General features: G+C 40.4%; 1 pseudogene; it reads left to right on the top strand.

The window, feature by feature from the left end:
* Window positions 1-9797, top strand: part of LOC132533706 (protein SET-like) — a 28333-nt pseudogene extending 18536 nt beyond the window's left edge.
* The last annotated feature ends 6435 nt before the right edge of the window (window positions 9798-16232 follow it).

Here is a 16232-nt window from a genome sequence, read left to right as displayed (position 1 = left end):
TATGTCCACCCACAAGTGTAAACATTTTCATCAACCTAATAAATGTCAGTTAAGAAGTCACTGTTTTCAAAAAATAAAAGGGTTACAATTCAACACATGGGGGTTCTCAAGAACTGATAAAAGTTTCTGACACAGAAGTTCTCATTTCTCTTTATACCATTAGATTTAACAAGCCTTTTCATCAAAAAACTACACGGGGGTGAGGAGAGGTGATGGCACACAGGGTTAAGTGTACATAGTGCAAAGTGCACCGGCTCAAGAATCCCGATTCAAGCCCCAGGCTCCCACCTGCAGGGAGGGTTGCTTTACAAGCAGCAAAGCAGGTCGGCAGGTGTCTTCCTCTCCCCCTCTCAATGTTTCTGTCCTATCCAAAACAACAATAACAACAGCAACAACAATGGAACAAAGATGGCAACCAAGAGCAATGGATTTGGATTTGTAATACAGGAATTAAGTCCCAGCAATGACCTTGGAGACAAAAAGAAAAAAAATGTATAGCATGTGATCAAACAAAAGCAATGCCTTCCACTGAATATTTACTATTTGGCTCTTTGCTTCACTACTCAGCTCTGCAGTGACAGCCAGACACTACTTGTGTACCTATGAAATTTATTTACCCAAACAGTAGCCAGTGCCAGGGAGGTAGCCCTGCAAGAGGCACACCAAGCTTGTGTGACTGAAACCCCTGAGGTTCAGCTTCACTCCGAGACCACCATATGCCAGAACATGGCAGTGCTCTGATCTCTTCACAACTTTCACAAGGATCAATAACTATTGAACAAATCAAGTGTCCATCACCCAAGGCTACAGCATACTGGCCCTTACTATATTCTCAATAGTTTAAAATACTTGTAAAAAACTTTATTTATACTTTATTTATCATTATTGAATAGAGACTAAGAGAAGTGGAGAGGGAAGAGGGAGAGAAGAGGAGACACCTGCAGAACAGCTTCACCACTTGTGAACTTTATCCCTTCAGGTGGGGAGCAGGGGCTTGAATATATGTCCTTGCACACTGTAACATGTGGACTCAACCAGGTGCACCACAGCCAAGCCCCTGTAATGATAATTCTAATTAATTATTTACCTTGTGAGTAGTCGTAACTTGTTATTAGTCAAAATGTTCTGTGCCAGTTCTGGGACTTGGCATAATGGATAAAGTGGTGGCCTCTCAAGCATTAGGCCTTGAGTTTGGTCCCTGACAGCACATGTACCAGAGTGATAGCTGGTTCTCTCTCTCTCCCTCCTATCCCTCTCAAAAAAAAAAAAAGTTTTGTACCATATACTTTAATTGCCGATACATTGCATACCATAGTCACAGCTGTACTTGCATGGCTGAGAGTTTAGCTTTCTCCTGAACTAAGATGATGAAGAAAAGGTTTTGTAATGTTAGGTAATGGGGAATGTTCATAATATCACTTCTTTTAAAAATATTTTATTTTAATAAAAGATAAAAATACAGGAACGCAGGGGGTTAAGCGCATGTGGCACAATGTGCAAGGACCAGCATGAGCATCCCAGTTTGAGCTCCAGGCTCCCCACCTGCAGGGGAGTCACTTCACAGGCACTGAAGCAGGTCTGCAGGTGTCTATCTTTCTTTCCCCCTCTCTGTATTCCCCTCCTCTCTCCATTTCTCTCTGTCCTATCCAACAATGACGAAAAGAAGAATAACTACAACAACAAGAACAACAACAAAAACAAGGGCAACAAAAGGGAACAAATAAATAATTTCTTTAAAAACAGAGAAAAATACAGACACAGAAAGATTAGAGTACTGCTCAGCTCTGGCTTATGGTCGTGCTCAAACCAAACCTGGGACTTCAGACCCTCAAAAATGAAAGTCTGGGGGCCGGGCAGTAGTGCAGCGAGTTAAGTGCATGCGGCACAAAGTGCAAGGACCCGGGTAAGGAACCCTGTTCGAGCCCCAGGCTCTCCACCTGCAGGGGAGTTACTTCAAAGGTGCCGAAGCAGGTCTGCAGGTGTCTACTTTTCTCTGACCCTCTCTGTCTTCCCCTCCTCTCTCCAGTACTCTCTGTCCTACCCAACAACGACAACAACAATAATAGTAACAACAAAGAATGATAAACAACAAGGGCAACAAAAGGGAAAAAATGGCCTCCAGGAGCAGTGGATTCATAGTGCAGGAACTGAGCCCCAGCAATAAACCTGGATGCAAAAAAAAAAAAAAAAAAAAAAGACAACAGAGAAAACAAAAATGAATGTCTTTTGCACCGAATAAGGGCAAGAGACTGGCATACATTAACAATGTCTCTTTAGTCATCAGGCCACCCAATCAGTTGGGTCCTAGTATGGGAGTCCTCATATTCGCAAACAGACATGATGGGCCTAGACCTCAAATAAATCCCTCTCTCCATTGTTACCGGTTATCTTTATCAGGAACAACACAATAGACCCCTTTTCAGGCCCCCATAAGACCTTGCCTTCAACATGGAACAACAATGGTAGAGAATGTTCCCAGTTCATCTTTCTGGTTATTTTTTCCAGCCATGACAACATCTCCCCAGACAATAACTTGGGTGTACCTGCATATCAGATGTCAGGCTCAGGAAAAAAAAAAAGCATGAGTACACTCATGGACACTTTCGAATATAACTAAAATAGACCTACTAACTATATACAAAATGGAAATACCCCAACTCTTCATCTGCACTATTTCAGCCTTTGGGTTCATGACTAGTCAATAATTTGTTTGGCTTTATATGTTAGCTCTTCTTTCAGCCACCAGGTTCCAGATGCTACCACGATGCCAACCGGACTTCCTGGACAGACGACCCCACCAATACACACTGGAGCCCTGCTTCCCCAGAACCCCATCCCACTAGGGAAAGAAAAAGACCAATTGGGAGTATGGATTGACCTATCAATGCCCATGTTCGGTAGGGAAGCAGTTACAGAAGCCAGACCTTCAACCTTCTGTACCACATAATGACCTTGGGTCCATACTCCCAGAGGGATAAAGTATAGGAAAGATTTCAAGGGAGGGGATGGGATAAGGAGTTCTGGTGGTGAGAACTGTGCAAAGTTGTATCCCTCTTAGTATGTTTCTTGTCAGTGTTTTCTTTGTATAAATATAAGTTAAAAAATAAAAATAAATAATAAAGTCTTTTGCAGATCCACTATGCTGTCCTCCCAGCTGTGAATATGATTTTCCATGTCTAATCTTCCTAGTAATTCATCTATACATCTAACCACCCAGTAAAAGTAGCATATCATAATTTTGATTATTAGGAAAACTGCAATGACATCATAGGTACTTGTTATAATTGTAATATTACACAACATGTGCTATGCTGTATAGTTATAAGCACTTATGTATAAATCATATTAGCAGTCCTGGGAAACAATCCTTTTTTAAAAATTATTTTTTATGTAAGAAAGGTTAAATTAACAAAACCATAGGGTAGGAGGGGTACAACTCCACACAATTCCCACCACCCAATCTCCATAGTCCATCTCCTCCCCTAATAGCTTTCCCATTCTCTATCCCTCTGGGAGCATGGACCCAGGGTCATTGTGGGTTTCAGAAGGTGGAAGGTCTGGCTTCTGTTATTGCTTCCCCGCTGAGCATGGACATTCACTGGCTGGTGCATACTCCCAATCTGCCTCTCTCTTTCCCTAGTAGGGTGGGTCTCTGGGGAAGCTGAGCTCCAGGACACATTGGTGGGGTCTTCAGTCCAGGGAAGCCTGGCCGGCATCCTGATGGCATCTGGAACCTGGTGGCTGAAGAGAGTTAACATACAAAGTCAAACAAATTGTTGAGCAATCATCGACCCAAAGGTGGGAATAGTGGAGAGGAAGTGTTGGGGGGGTAGTCACTGCAAACTCCAGTGTACTTCTGCTTTCAGGTATATATTTCCACTTGTTTATGGATACGTGTGAACATATGCTCTCTCTCACAGAACCTTGTGTATATCTAGGTTTTGGGACTTTGTCAGAAAGAGATCCACCTGGGATGGAATTAGAGATAGCTATGAAAGGAAAGTTCTCACCTGAGTAATGAAGATGAAGGGTTGTCATTCCACACGTGAAGTCTCTGACACAGTCTGAGCTGAAGCATGTTGAGGTGGCAATTGTTGCCTTGATTAGGTTGCGATCGGCTGATGCAATATTATTTGATATGGATTGGGAGAGGCATGCGGGAAAGTGGGCCCTATCCTAAGGTCCCAGGACTGGGAGAAATATAGGCTGTATAGTGGAGATGTGAGGTTCCTGTTGTCTTAGGGTTCAAAAAGACAATGGATAGTTAAGGTTATCATCACATTATTTTGTAATTGGGTTAACACTGAAAAGTCCTTTTGTTAGGGTTTGCTGTATAGAATCCAGTATCTTGTAAATAGCTGTGCAACTGGTTGCCTCTGAACCACTTGGTCGAGGCTTTTGAGAGAGTCCACATATCAAATACACAGCCTATATATTAAAAAGACTCAGTCTGTGTTTTTAAAACTTCGAGACATACAATTATTTTCCCCTCTCATTAATTAACTAGTGATTTGTGTGACTACACTTTACTAGGAGTGTACATAGACACCATTCCCACCACCAAAAGACTGTGTCCCATCCCACCCACCCGCCCCCACCCCCCACCGGCCCAGGAAGCTGCATGTCTACCCCTCACCACAGGGTTTTTACTTTGGTGCTCTACTTTCAATTTAGTCAGATCCTGCTTTTAGTTTCCCTTTCAGCTCTTCACAGAATGGGAGAAGAACTTCACATGCCATACATCAGACAAGAAACTAATCACCAAAATATATAAAGAGCTCAGCAAACTTAGCACCAAAAAAGCAAATGACCCCATCCAAAAATGGGCAGAGGATATGAACAGAACATTCACCACAGAGGAGATCCAAAAGGTTAACAAACATATGAAAAACTGCTATAGGTCACTGATTGTCAGAGAAATGCAAATTAAGACAACACTGAGATACCACCTCACGCCTGTAAGAATGGCATACATCAAAAAGGACAGCAGCAACAAATGCTGGAGAGGTTGTGGGGACAGAGGAACCCTTTTACATTGCTGGTGGTAATGTAAACTGGTCCAACCTCTGTGGAGAGTAGTCTGGAAAACACTCACAAGGCTAGACATGGACCTTCCATTTGATCCAGTAATTCCTCTCCTGGGGTTATACCCCAAAGACTCCATAACACCCAACCAAAAAAAAGTGTGTATTCCTATGTTCATAGCAGCACAATTCATAATAGCTAAAACCTGGAAGCAACCCAGGTGCCCAACAACAGATGAGTGACTGAGAAAGCTGTGTTATATATATACAGAATGGAATACTATGCAGCTATCAAGAACAATGAACCCACCTTCTCTGACCCATCTTGGACAGAGCTAGAAGGAATTATGTTAAGTGAGCTAAGTCAGAAAGATAAAGATAAGTATGGGATGATCCTAATCATCAACAGAAGTTGACTAAGAAGATGTGAAAGGGAAACTAAAAGCAGGACCTGACCAAATTGTAAGTAGGGCACCAAAGTAAAAACCCTGTGGTGAGGGGTAGACATGCAGCTTTCTGGGCAAATGGGGTTGGGAGTGGGTGGGAGGGATGGGTCACAGTCTTTTGGTGGTGCGAATGGTGTTTAGGTACACTCCTAGTAAAATGTAGTCATATAAATCACTAGTTAATATCAGAGGGGGAGGGAGTCGGGCGGTAGCGCAGCGGGTTAAGCGCACGTGGCGCAAAGCGCAAGGACCGCGTAAGGATCCCGGTTCTAGCCCCCGGCTCCCCACCTGCAGGGGAATCACTTCACAGGCGGTGAAGCAGGTCTGCAGGTGTCTGTCTTTCTCTCCCCCTTTCAGTCTTCCCCTCCTCTCTCCATTTCTCTCTGTCCTATCCAACAACAACGACATCAGTAACAACAAAAATAATAACTACAACAACGAAACAATAAGGGCAACAAAAGAGACTAAATAAATACAACAAAAAAATAATAATAAAATAAAATTTAAAAAATTTAAAAAAAAATATATCAGAGGGGGAAATTAATTGTATGTCTTGAAGTTTTTTAAAACACAGACTGAATCTTTTTAATATATAGGCTGTGTTTTTGATATGCAGACTCTCTCAAAAGCCTAGACCAAGTAGATCAGAAGCAACCAATAGCACAGCTGTATACAGCAAACCCTTACAAAAGGACTTTTCAATGTTAACCCAATTACCAAATAATGTGATGATAACATTAACTATCCATTGTCTTTTTGAACCCTAAGACAGCAGGAACCTCACATCTCCACTATGAGCATCTACTTTCCCCAGTCCTGGAACCCTTCGATAGGGCCCACTTTCCCATATGCCTCTCCCAATCCATATCAAATAATATTGCATCTGCCGATCACAATCTAATCAATGCAACGATTGCCACCCCAACATGCTTCACTTCAGACTGTGTCGTACTTTTTATTTTTTACTTCAATGTCACCAAGGTGCTCAGTGTCTGCACAAATCCATGAGATCATTCTAGACAACCATTTTTTCAGTGTGGATCAGCAACAGCAGAGAATGTTCCATCCTCTGAAGGGAGACTAGACATCATACTCCATGCTCCACATGAGGGAGATGGTTCCTGAAACTGGGGTAGCTTGGAACGTTCCTACTCATGACCACAGAATGTGAGCTTAGATCTACAGGGACGCTGAGATCACACAGGATCCTAATCCGAATATGGGCCCCACATCAGATCAAATCGATGGGGTTTACAGTCAATAATATTTATAAAGTTTCTCATATTTGGGAGTACTTTCATCCCTCATCCAGCTTTCTGGTCCTTTTTATAGCCATGACAACATCTCCCCAGACAATAACATGGGCCCACCTGCATGTCAGCTGTCCGGTTCAGAAAAACAAGAAACAAATAAATAAATAAATAAAAATAAAAAAACAGGACTATAGTCATAGATCCTTTGAAATATAACTAAAATAGGGCTACTATCTATAAAACTAAGACCCTCAAATCTTCATCTGTACTATTCCAGCCATTAGGCTCATGATTAGTTAACAATTTATTTGGCTTTATATGTTAGCTCTTCTTTCAGCCACCAGGTTCCAGATGCTACCAACATGCCAACCGGACTTCCCTGGACAGACGACCCCACCAATACACACTGGAGCCCTCCTTTCCCCAGAACCCCACCCCACTAGGGAAAGAGAAAGACCAGTTGGTGGTATGGATTGACCTGTCAATGCCCATGTTCAGTGGGGAAGCAATTAAAGAAGCCAGACCTTCAACCTTCTGCACCAAATAATGACGCTGGGTCATTATGGGATAAAGAATAGGAAAACTATCAGGGGAAGGGATGGGACACAGAGTTCTGGTGGTGGGAACTGTGTACATCTGTACTCCTCTTATCCCATGGTTTTTTTGTCAATGTTTCCTTTTTATAATTAAAAATTAAAAAAGAATCAAAGGATAAAGGGGGAGAAGAAGGGAGAAAAACACCTGCAGTTCCATCAGTGATCCAAAATTTACAAAACTGTCAGAATTTTTTTTTGCCATCAGTGTTATCACTAGAACTCCATGCCTGCATGATGAATGCACTATTGCCCCTATTTATTTGATAGGGGGTGAGAGACAGAGATAGAAAGACTAAGACACCTGCCGCACTGCTTCACCACTAGTGAAGCTTCCCCCTTGAAGTAGAGAATTCGGTTCTTGAACCTGGGTTCTCTTGCATGGTCACACATATGCTCTAACAGATACACAACCATCTGGCCTCTAACACCATCAGCTTTAGAGTTAAAAGCATAGCTTAGAATGAGCAATATACCTCTATACATATCCTTCCAATGCTCTTTGAGAACATATGTTCCAAATTTCTATTTACACACTGAGTCCCCTCAACTTTGGGACATGGCCATGAGAGATAGAGGAATACCAACAAACATCCCTTATCACAGATCCAAGGTTTTATCATAAAATATTCTTCTCTTTACCCTTCAGATATGTACTATTCAATTTTACAGTTTGACAGAAAATTATTTAAGAGATTGTCTGCCTCCCAGAGGGAAAGATGAACAGAGGACTCTGAATTCCAATTCCACCAGGACCCACTGGGCAAGGGAAAATAAAACCATTCAGAAGTAGTAGGTGTGCCTTGGAAAGGAAGATAAGGCAGGAGCATAAAGGGGGGGAGCACAAATATATATAAATATAGAGAATTATAAAAAGAACAGTCAACCTCTATCTGTGTTTTTGGAGAAATATCGCAGTTTCCAGTAGAGGGAATAGGGATACAGAGTTATGCTGATGGGAAAGGTGTACCCCAGTTACCTTCTAATTTTGTAAACCAATATTAAATCACTAATGAAAACATTCTGGTAAGTTTATAGAAAAAAAAAGAAAGATCATCTGAGTTTTCACAAGTGTTTTGCTTATATGATCATCTTCATTATCAGTCTGGAATGCTCATTGCTCTTTGTATTCAATTTCTGATCTAACCAACAACTGAAATGCTTCCATCTGTTGTTAATTGTTGCTACTGAACAAAAATGAAAATTTATAGATTTCTGATTCTGCTCATTAAAACAGAAAAGCGAATCTATAAAGATGACATTGTCTTCCATATTATTTTAATGCTAATGGAGTAGCTTTTTCATATAATATATAGGGGGGCACCAATGAAATGAAATATCTCACTTGGAAAGTGTGTTGCTTTGCCATGTGCAGAACCCAGCTTGGAGCCCAGTCCCCATAGCACTAAATGAAGATTTGGTGCTGTGGTCTCTTTCACTCTGCCTCTCTTTTAGAGATATAAAGGTAGAGATAGGGTTGAAGATGAGTCTAGGTCATGAAAGCCTTGTTGAGTGCACAAGCTACAATGCACATGGACCAGGGTATAAGCCACTGGCCTAACCTGCATGGGAAACACTTCACAAGTGGCTAAACAGTGCTGCAGGTGTCTCTCTGACTCTTTCCCTATCTATTGTCCTAATCCCCTCTCAAGTTCTCTGTCTCTAAAATTTTTTTTTGCCTCCAGGGTTATCTCTGGGGCTCTGTACCTGCACTAGGAATGCACTGCTCCTAGAAGTCATTCTTTTCCCATTTTGTTGCCCTTTTACTTGTTGTTATTGTTGCCATTGCTGTTGTTGTTTTGGATAGGTCAGAGAGAAATCAAAAGAGGAGAGTGACAGATGCAATGTCAGGCCTGCTGTATGGCACAGCGCCAGCAGGCTAGGGCTAACCACAAAGCAGGGAGTCCTAAGACTAAATTGAAACTTTTTTGCTTACATTGATAATTTAAACACTTATTGGCAATATTGAAAATACACAAGTATTACCTGAGGACAATGATGGAGGCAAAGTCAGGCCTGCTGTATGACACAGCCCCAGCATACTACAGTTAACCACAAAGCGTGGAGTCCTAAGACTAAACTGAAGCTATTTTTTCTTACATTGATAATTTAAAGACCTATTGGTTATATTGGATATGCACAAATAATACCTGGGAACAATAAAAGTAGATCTCTGGGGGAAGTACATTGTGACAACAATTATAGCAGTGAGTGTAACAAGACTAAAAATGGCCTAAGAGCAAAAGCTGCTGTACCTACTGGGAGGCTTTCAGAAAAAGAGCTATTTGTCACCATTACAGCTTCTCTATTTGCTGTACTTAGACCAAAAACCAGAATCATGTGTGGCATGTAGCATGAGTGGCAGACTGTGATCTCCATCTAAATATAAAGAGGCCCTATTGCGTACCCTCACTCACACACCCTTGCTTCCACTTATAGGCATACATGATGAATGTAGAAGTTGTGCAGTTAAATAGCTAATGTTAGGGTATATGGGTAGAAGTAAGTAAACTTTCATTACCTAAAATTCAGTGAACATTCATATGTGCAAAGGCTAACCATAAGAGAGCCAGCATGGTGTATGTTTACTTTATAGCAGAAGACTTCTTTTTTCATATTTATTTATTTATTTATTCCCTTTTGTTGCTCTTGTTTTATTGTTGTAGTTATTTGTCTTGTCATCGTTGTTGGATACGACACAGAGAAATGAGGAGAGGAGGGGAAGACAGAGAAGCAGAGAAAGATAGACACCTGAAGACCTGCTTCAGTGCCTGTGAAGTTACTCCCCTGCAGGTGGGGAGCTGGGGCTCAAACCGGGATCCATAGGCCAGTCCTTTTGCTTTGTGCCATGTGAGCTTAACCCACTGTGCTACCGACCAACTCCCAGAAGATTTCATTAAAAAAACTTGGTTTATGATCTAATTAGACCCATCCAAGAATGAGTTAAGAACAAAGGCTATTAGACTTAGCTCCAGGGAAAAAGATTTATTCACATAGAAGATCAGAACAGAGACAGTCAGAACACAGATGGTCATTTCAAGGGAAAATTTAGACTACTCCAGACCAAGGGAAGTTTCAAGGGTAGATTTAGACTACCCCAGACCCAGGAAACTTATAAGGCAAGACTGGGATGCCCCAAACAGAGGTAACTTTTCAAATAATATATACCTATAATAATAATAATAATATAATAATAATAATATTGTTTAAGATTATTCCTGCTGTTAATGGAAATGAGGCTTCTATGAACAACTATATGCCACCAAGCTAGAGAACATTGAAGAAATGGATAATTTCCTAGATATGTAGGAACTTCCATAATTAAATAAAGAGGAACTAGATAATATGAACAGGCCCATCACAGCTAATGAAACTGAAACAGTGGGAGATTCCAGAAGCTGCTAGAGGCTTGAGCTCTGACTACATCTACTGGAAACAGTAGGATTTTTTGCCTTTAGTAGGACAGTCAATAAGAGGTCCTAGCTTTGACACCAAGGAGATGACTATAACTCAATTTGGGTTAGAAAATAGAGTAAAAAGAAAGGGAAAATTGTTTTTTTAATTATTATTCCCGAAGGGCACCCCATCCCCCCTCCCCCCATAACCAGTCCCTGGGGGCCACAGATCTGCTCCTAGTAGGCTCCCCTGCTGAGCTTCTTTCTTTACCAAGATTCCTGTACCACAAGGAGATGTAATTCATTCTAATTCTATTCCCTTCTGAAACCTTCAGCCTTTTTTCTTTCTAAGTAGCCAATCAGCTGCCTCTGCTCAGGGGGCCTGAGGCAATCTGGAGCCATACAAGCTGAAGACAGGACAGGGTTTTTTAATCTGTTCTATTTTATGATCAATACAAGATAAACACATATCCCTTTCCCCCTCTCCTTCAGATTGACCAGAATTAACTCTTAGTGTATTTTCCATTGCTAGGGGTCTAGGTGACTTATTCACTGCTAAAATAACTTGTTTGACTCTTCTTACCACCCCTACGAATTTTCTCCCTCCCCTGCCATATAACTAATTAAATAATAATAAATGAATAAATAAATGACTCTCCTTTAACTGTTCTTATATTACTGTTCTTTTTCTTATCTTTTTTCTCTCTCTCTTTTCTTCTTTTTCTCATTCTTGTCATCCTTTCTTCCTTCCTCCTTCAACTTAGTGAATTCACTGATAAACGTTTGGGAATTATTTGGGGGAAGAAATCTGAAACAGGGTGGACTCTCTCTGCATGTATCTCTGCTCTACTTCCCTTTCTCCTCTAGCTATGCTAGAGTATACAGTGTATAATAGATTTGCATAACTGTCTATTCCTGCTATGCTTGTCTAGTCCTGAGGATTTTTTTGTTTTTTACTTTCTGAACAATCAGCTGTGTTCTGCTCAGGAGGCTTGAGGCAATATGGGACTGGATTTTTACCATACTCTATTTTATTATTAATATTATATAAAGGTGTATTTCTTTCCCTGTTTCCTTTAGGCTGACCAGAATTAACTCTTAGGGTATCTTTCATTACTAGGGGACTGGGCATATTATCCACTACGAGACGAACTTGTTTCACTACTCCTACCTACTCTACAGACTCTCCTCTTCTCCCTTCTCCTAGCTAATTAAAAAATAAAATTAAATTAAAAATTAATTAACCAATTAAAAATGTTCCTTTCAATGCTCTTTTATTACAGCTGTTTTTCATTTCTCTCTCGTTTCTCTTATTTATCTTGTCTTCCATTTCTTCTTCCTTCTTCTTTGTCTTTCTGAATTCACTGATATTCATTTGTGAATTATTTTGGGGAAGAAATCTGACTCAGAGTGGACTCTGTATGTGTGTATCTCTGCTCTACTTCCCTTTCTCCTCTTGCTACCCCTAGAATATACAGTGGATAGTGGATTTGCATAATTGTCTATTATTGCTATTCCTTCTTTCCTTTCTCTGTCTTCTACACTTGGACTTGTTTGCAATTTTTTCACAGACAGGAGACATTGTTTGGCTAACTGGTAATGAACAAATTATTTCAATCCTTGCTTCAGTTGCTATTATAATTCCTGAGGTTGGTGATTGAATTTGTCATATATTTAGTACAGTGTTGCTTGTACTCAAAACAAAACAATTGAGGAACAACAGAACATAAAAATAAGAAACACATAAATCAAAAAAATGAGTATATCAAAAACAAATAAAACTGATACTTCAAAGAATGAAGACAAGAGCCCAGAAGAAACTACAAATCACCAAGAAGTAACCATAGATAAGAAAAGTATGTAAGCAATAACAAATTTATTAATCACAGAAATGAAAACAACATTAGAGGAAAGGAATGGCAGTATTAGGGAAACAACAGTTGAGACCCCCAATGAAAATACTGATTATCTTCAGGCAATTAGAGAACTGGAGACTTGTCTCAAGTGGCCTCCCCCAGGGCTCTGTTCTGGCTCCTACGCTATTTAATATTTACATCAATGACCTCCAAGAAACTTCTTCAAGGAAGTTCATCTACGCCGATGACATCTGCTGTGCAACTCAGGCATCAAAGTTCGACATCCTCAAGGAAACACTCACGAAAGACATGTCTCTGATATCTGATTACTGTAAAATATGGCAACTAATCCCTAGCACTGCAAAAACGGTATCATCTGTTTTCCATCTACACCATGCCTCGGCCTTGCGTGAGCTTAATATGCAGCTTGGCGATACAAGAATCCGGCATGAAGCCCAGCCAGTCTATCTTGGGGTTACTCTCAATCGCACTCTGTCACTTCACAAATATCTCATAAAAACTGCAGCAAAGGTGGGCACGAGGAATAACATCATTGCAAGTCTGGCACAGCTCCTCATGAGCGCTTGCACACTACGATCATCATCTCTGGCATTATGCTATTCCACTGCAGAATACTGTGCCCCAGTATGGTTCCATAGCCCCCATGTCCACTTGGTCGATTCCAAATTATATTGCTCCATGAGGATAATTTCTGGAACCATCCATTCCACCCCATTTCCATGGCTGCCAGTTCTTAGCAACATCGCCCCGCCAGATATTCATCGGGATGCGGCATCATCTAAGTTCATTTCCCACGTCTACACTCGACCGGACCTGCCAATATACGCAGCTATCTTCGCCCACCCTGCCCAACGCTTGACATCTCGTCACCCAATCTGGTCCCCTATGCATACACTGAACTTCTTTGTTCCAGTCTCTTGGAAACAGAGCTGGCAGTCAGCTGAGGTAAAGAACAAACACCTCATCACAGACCCCTGCTAGCATCAACCCGGCTTTGACCTAGCACGTTATGACTGGGCTCTCCTCAATCACTATCGAACAGGCCATGGCCAGTGCGCCGCTATGCTGGGGAGCCAGAGACGACCTGAACTGCCCCTGCGGCTACAGACAGACTATGACCCACATAGTCAACGACTGCCACCTCTCCAGATTCAAAGGAGGTCTCGAAACTTTACATCAGGCTCAACCTGATGCTGTTGACTGGCTACGGAAGAAGGGCAAACAATAGTAGTAGCAGTAGAGAACTGAAAGCTGAAATAGCTGAACTGAGGAAAGAAGTTCATGGAAGGGAAAGCAGACTAACAGAAATAGAAAACAGAATTACTCAGACACAGCATGAGTTAGAGAGAACTAATAAAGATGTGAAAGAGCTCAAAAAGAGATTGAGAGACACTGAAAACAACAACAGAGACATATGGGATGATAAAAGAAATAACATTTGTATAACTGGCCTGACAGAGGAAGAAAGACAGGAAGGGGAAGGAAAAATTCTAGAGAAAATTATAGAAGAAAACTTCTCAGACCTGAACAACAGAAAGAACATCAAGATTCAAAAGGCCGAGAGAGTTCCAAAAAGAATCAACCGAGACCTGAAGACATCAAGACAAATCATAGTCACAATGAGAAGAAGTAAGGATAAAGAATAAATCCTAAAGGCTGCAAGAGAGAAACAAAAAGTCACATACAGGGGAAAACCCATAAGACTCTCCGCAGTCTTCTCCACTCAGATTCTAAAAGCCAGAAGAGAATGGCAAGATATCTATGGAGCCCTGAATGAAAAAGGGTTTTAACCAAGGATAATGTATCCTGCTAGACTTTCATTCAAACTAGATGGAGTCATCAAAACCTTCTCAAACAAACAACAGCTAAAGGAGGCAACCATTACCAAACCGGCCCTGAAAGAGGTTCTAAAAGATCTCTTATAAACAAGAACATCACTATAATACTTGCAATATATCAGAGCAAACAAAAATTGTTGAACAATGGCACTACAATACATTAAATACATAATATCAATAAATGTCAATGGCTTAAACTCACCCATCAAAAGGCACAGAGTGGGGAGATGGATCAGAAAACATAACCCAATCATATGCTGCTTGCAAGAGTCCCATCTGACACTACAAGATAAAAGGATGGAAAACTATTATACAGGGTAAGTGACCACAAAAAAAAGGCAGGAACAACAATTCTCATCTCAGACACAATAAATTTTAAATTAAATAAAGTAATAAAAGATAGACAAGGACATTACATAATTATTAGAGGATCAATCAGCCAAGAAGACTTAACAATTGTTAACATCTATGTACCCAATGAGGGACCATCTAAATACATCAAGCACCTACTGAAAGAAGTTCAAAAATACATCAATAGTAATACAATAATAGTGGGAGACTTTGATATCCGACTCTCAAACGTAGATCAACAAAGCAGAGAATCAACGGAGATAGAAGATAATTAAATGAAGAGGTTGACATACTAGACCTCTTGGACAATTTCAGAGTCCTTCACCCCAAAAAACTGGAATACACATTCTTTTCAAATCCATATAGCACATACTCAAGGATAGACCACATGTTAGGCCACAAAGACAGCATCAATAAATTCAAGAGCATTGAAATCATCTAAAGTATCTTCTCACACCACAGTGGAGTAAAACTAACATTTAACAACAAACAGAAAATCATTAAAAGTCAAAGAACTTGGAAACAAAACAACATACTCCTTAAGAACCACTGGGTCAGAGAGTCAGTCAAGCAGGAAATTCAAATGTTCCTGGAAACAAATGAAAATAAGACACAACCTATCAAAATATTTGGGACACAACTAAAGCAGTATTGAGAGGGAAACTTACAGCCATAAAATCACATATTAAACAACAGTAAAAAGCTCAAATGAATGACCTTACTGCACACCTCAAGGACTTAGAGGAAGAGTAACAAAGGAACCCTAAAGCAACCAGAAGTACAGAAATCACTAAAATTAGAGCAGAAATAAACATCAAAAATAAGAGAAACATACAAAAGATCAATGAAGTCAAATGTCAGTTCTTTGAAAGATTAAACAAATTTGACACCCCCCCTAGCCAGACTCTTCAAAAAAAAAAAAAAAGGGAAGACGCAAATTAATAGAATTGTAAACTATAAAGGAGATATCACAACTGCCACCACAGAAATCCAGAAAATCATGTGAAACATCTATGAAGAACTATACGCCACCAAGCTAGAGAATCTGGAAGAAATGGAAGCATTCCTAGAAACATATGCCCTCCCATAACTGAATCAAGAAAAACTACAAAACCTAAATGCATTAATCACAGACAAAGAAATTGAAACCATTATTATGAATCTCCCCAACCACAAAAGTCCTGGACCAGATGGCTTCACAAACGAATCCTACAAAACTTTCAGGAAACAGTTAGTACCCATAGTTTTTAATATTTCCATAAGTTTGAAGAAACAGGAATACTCCCTTCCACCTTCTAAGAAGCCAACATCACCCAGATACTAAAAGCAGACAGGGAAACAACAAAAAAAGCAAACTACAGACCAATATCTCTGATGAACATAGATGCCAAAATATTAAACAAGATCTTGGCCAACCGGATACAGCAGCACATCAAAAAAATTGTTCATCATGAA

Source organism: Erinaceus europaeus, chromosome 17 (assembly GCF_950295315.1).
Source record: "Erinaceus europaeus chromosome 17, mEriEur2.1, whole genome shotgun sequence".
NCBI classification, from domain to species: Eukaryota; Metazoa; Chordata; class Mammalia; order Eulipotyphla; family Erinaceidae; genus Erinaceus; species Erinaceus europaeus.
This window is presented reverse-complemented; position numbering and strand designations above follow the sequence as displayed.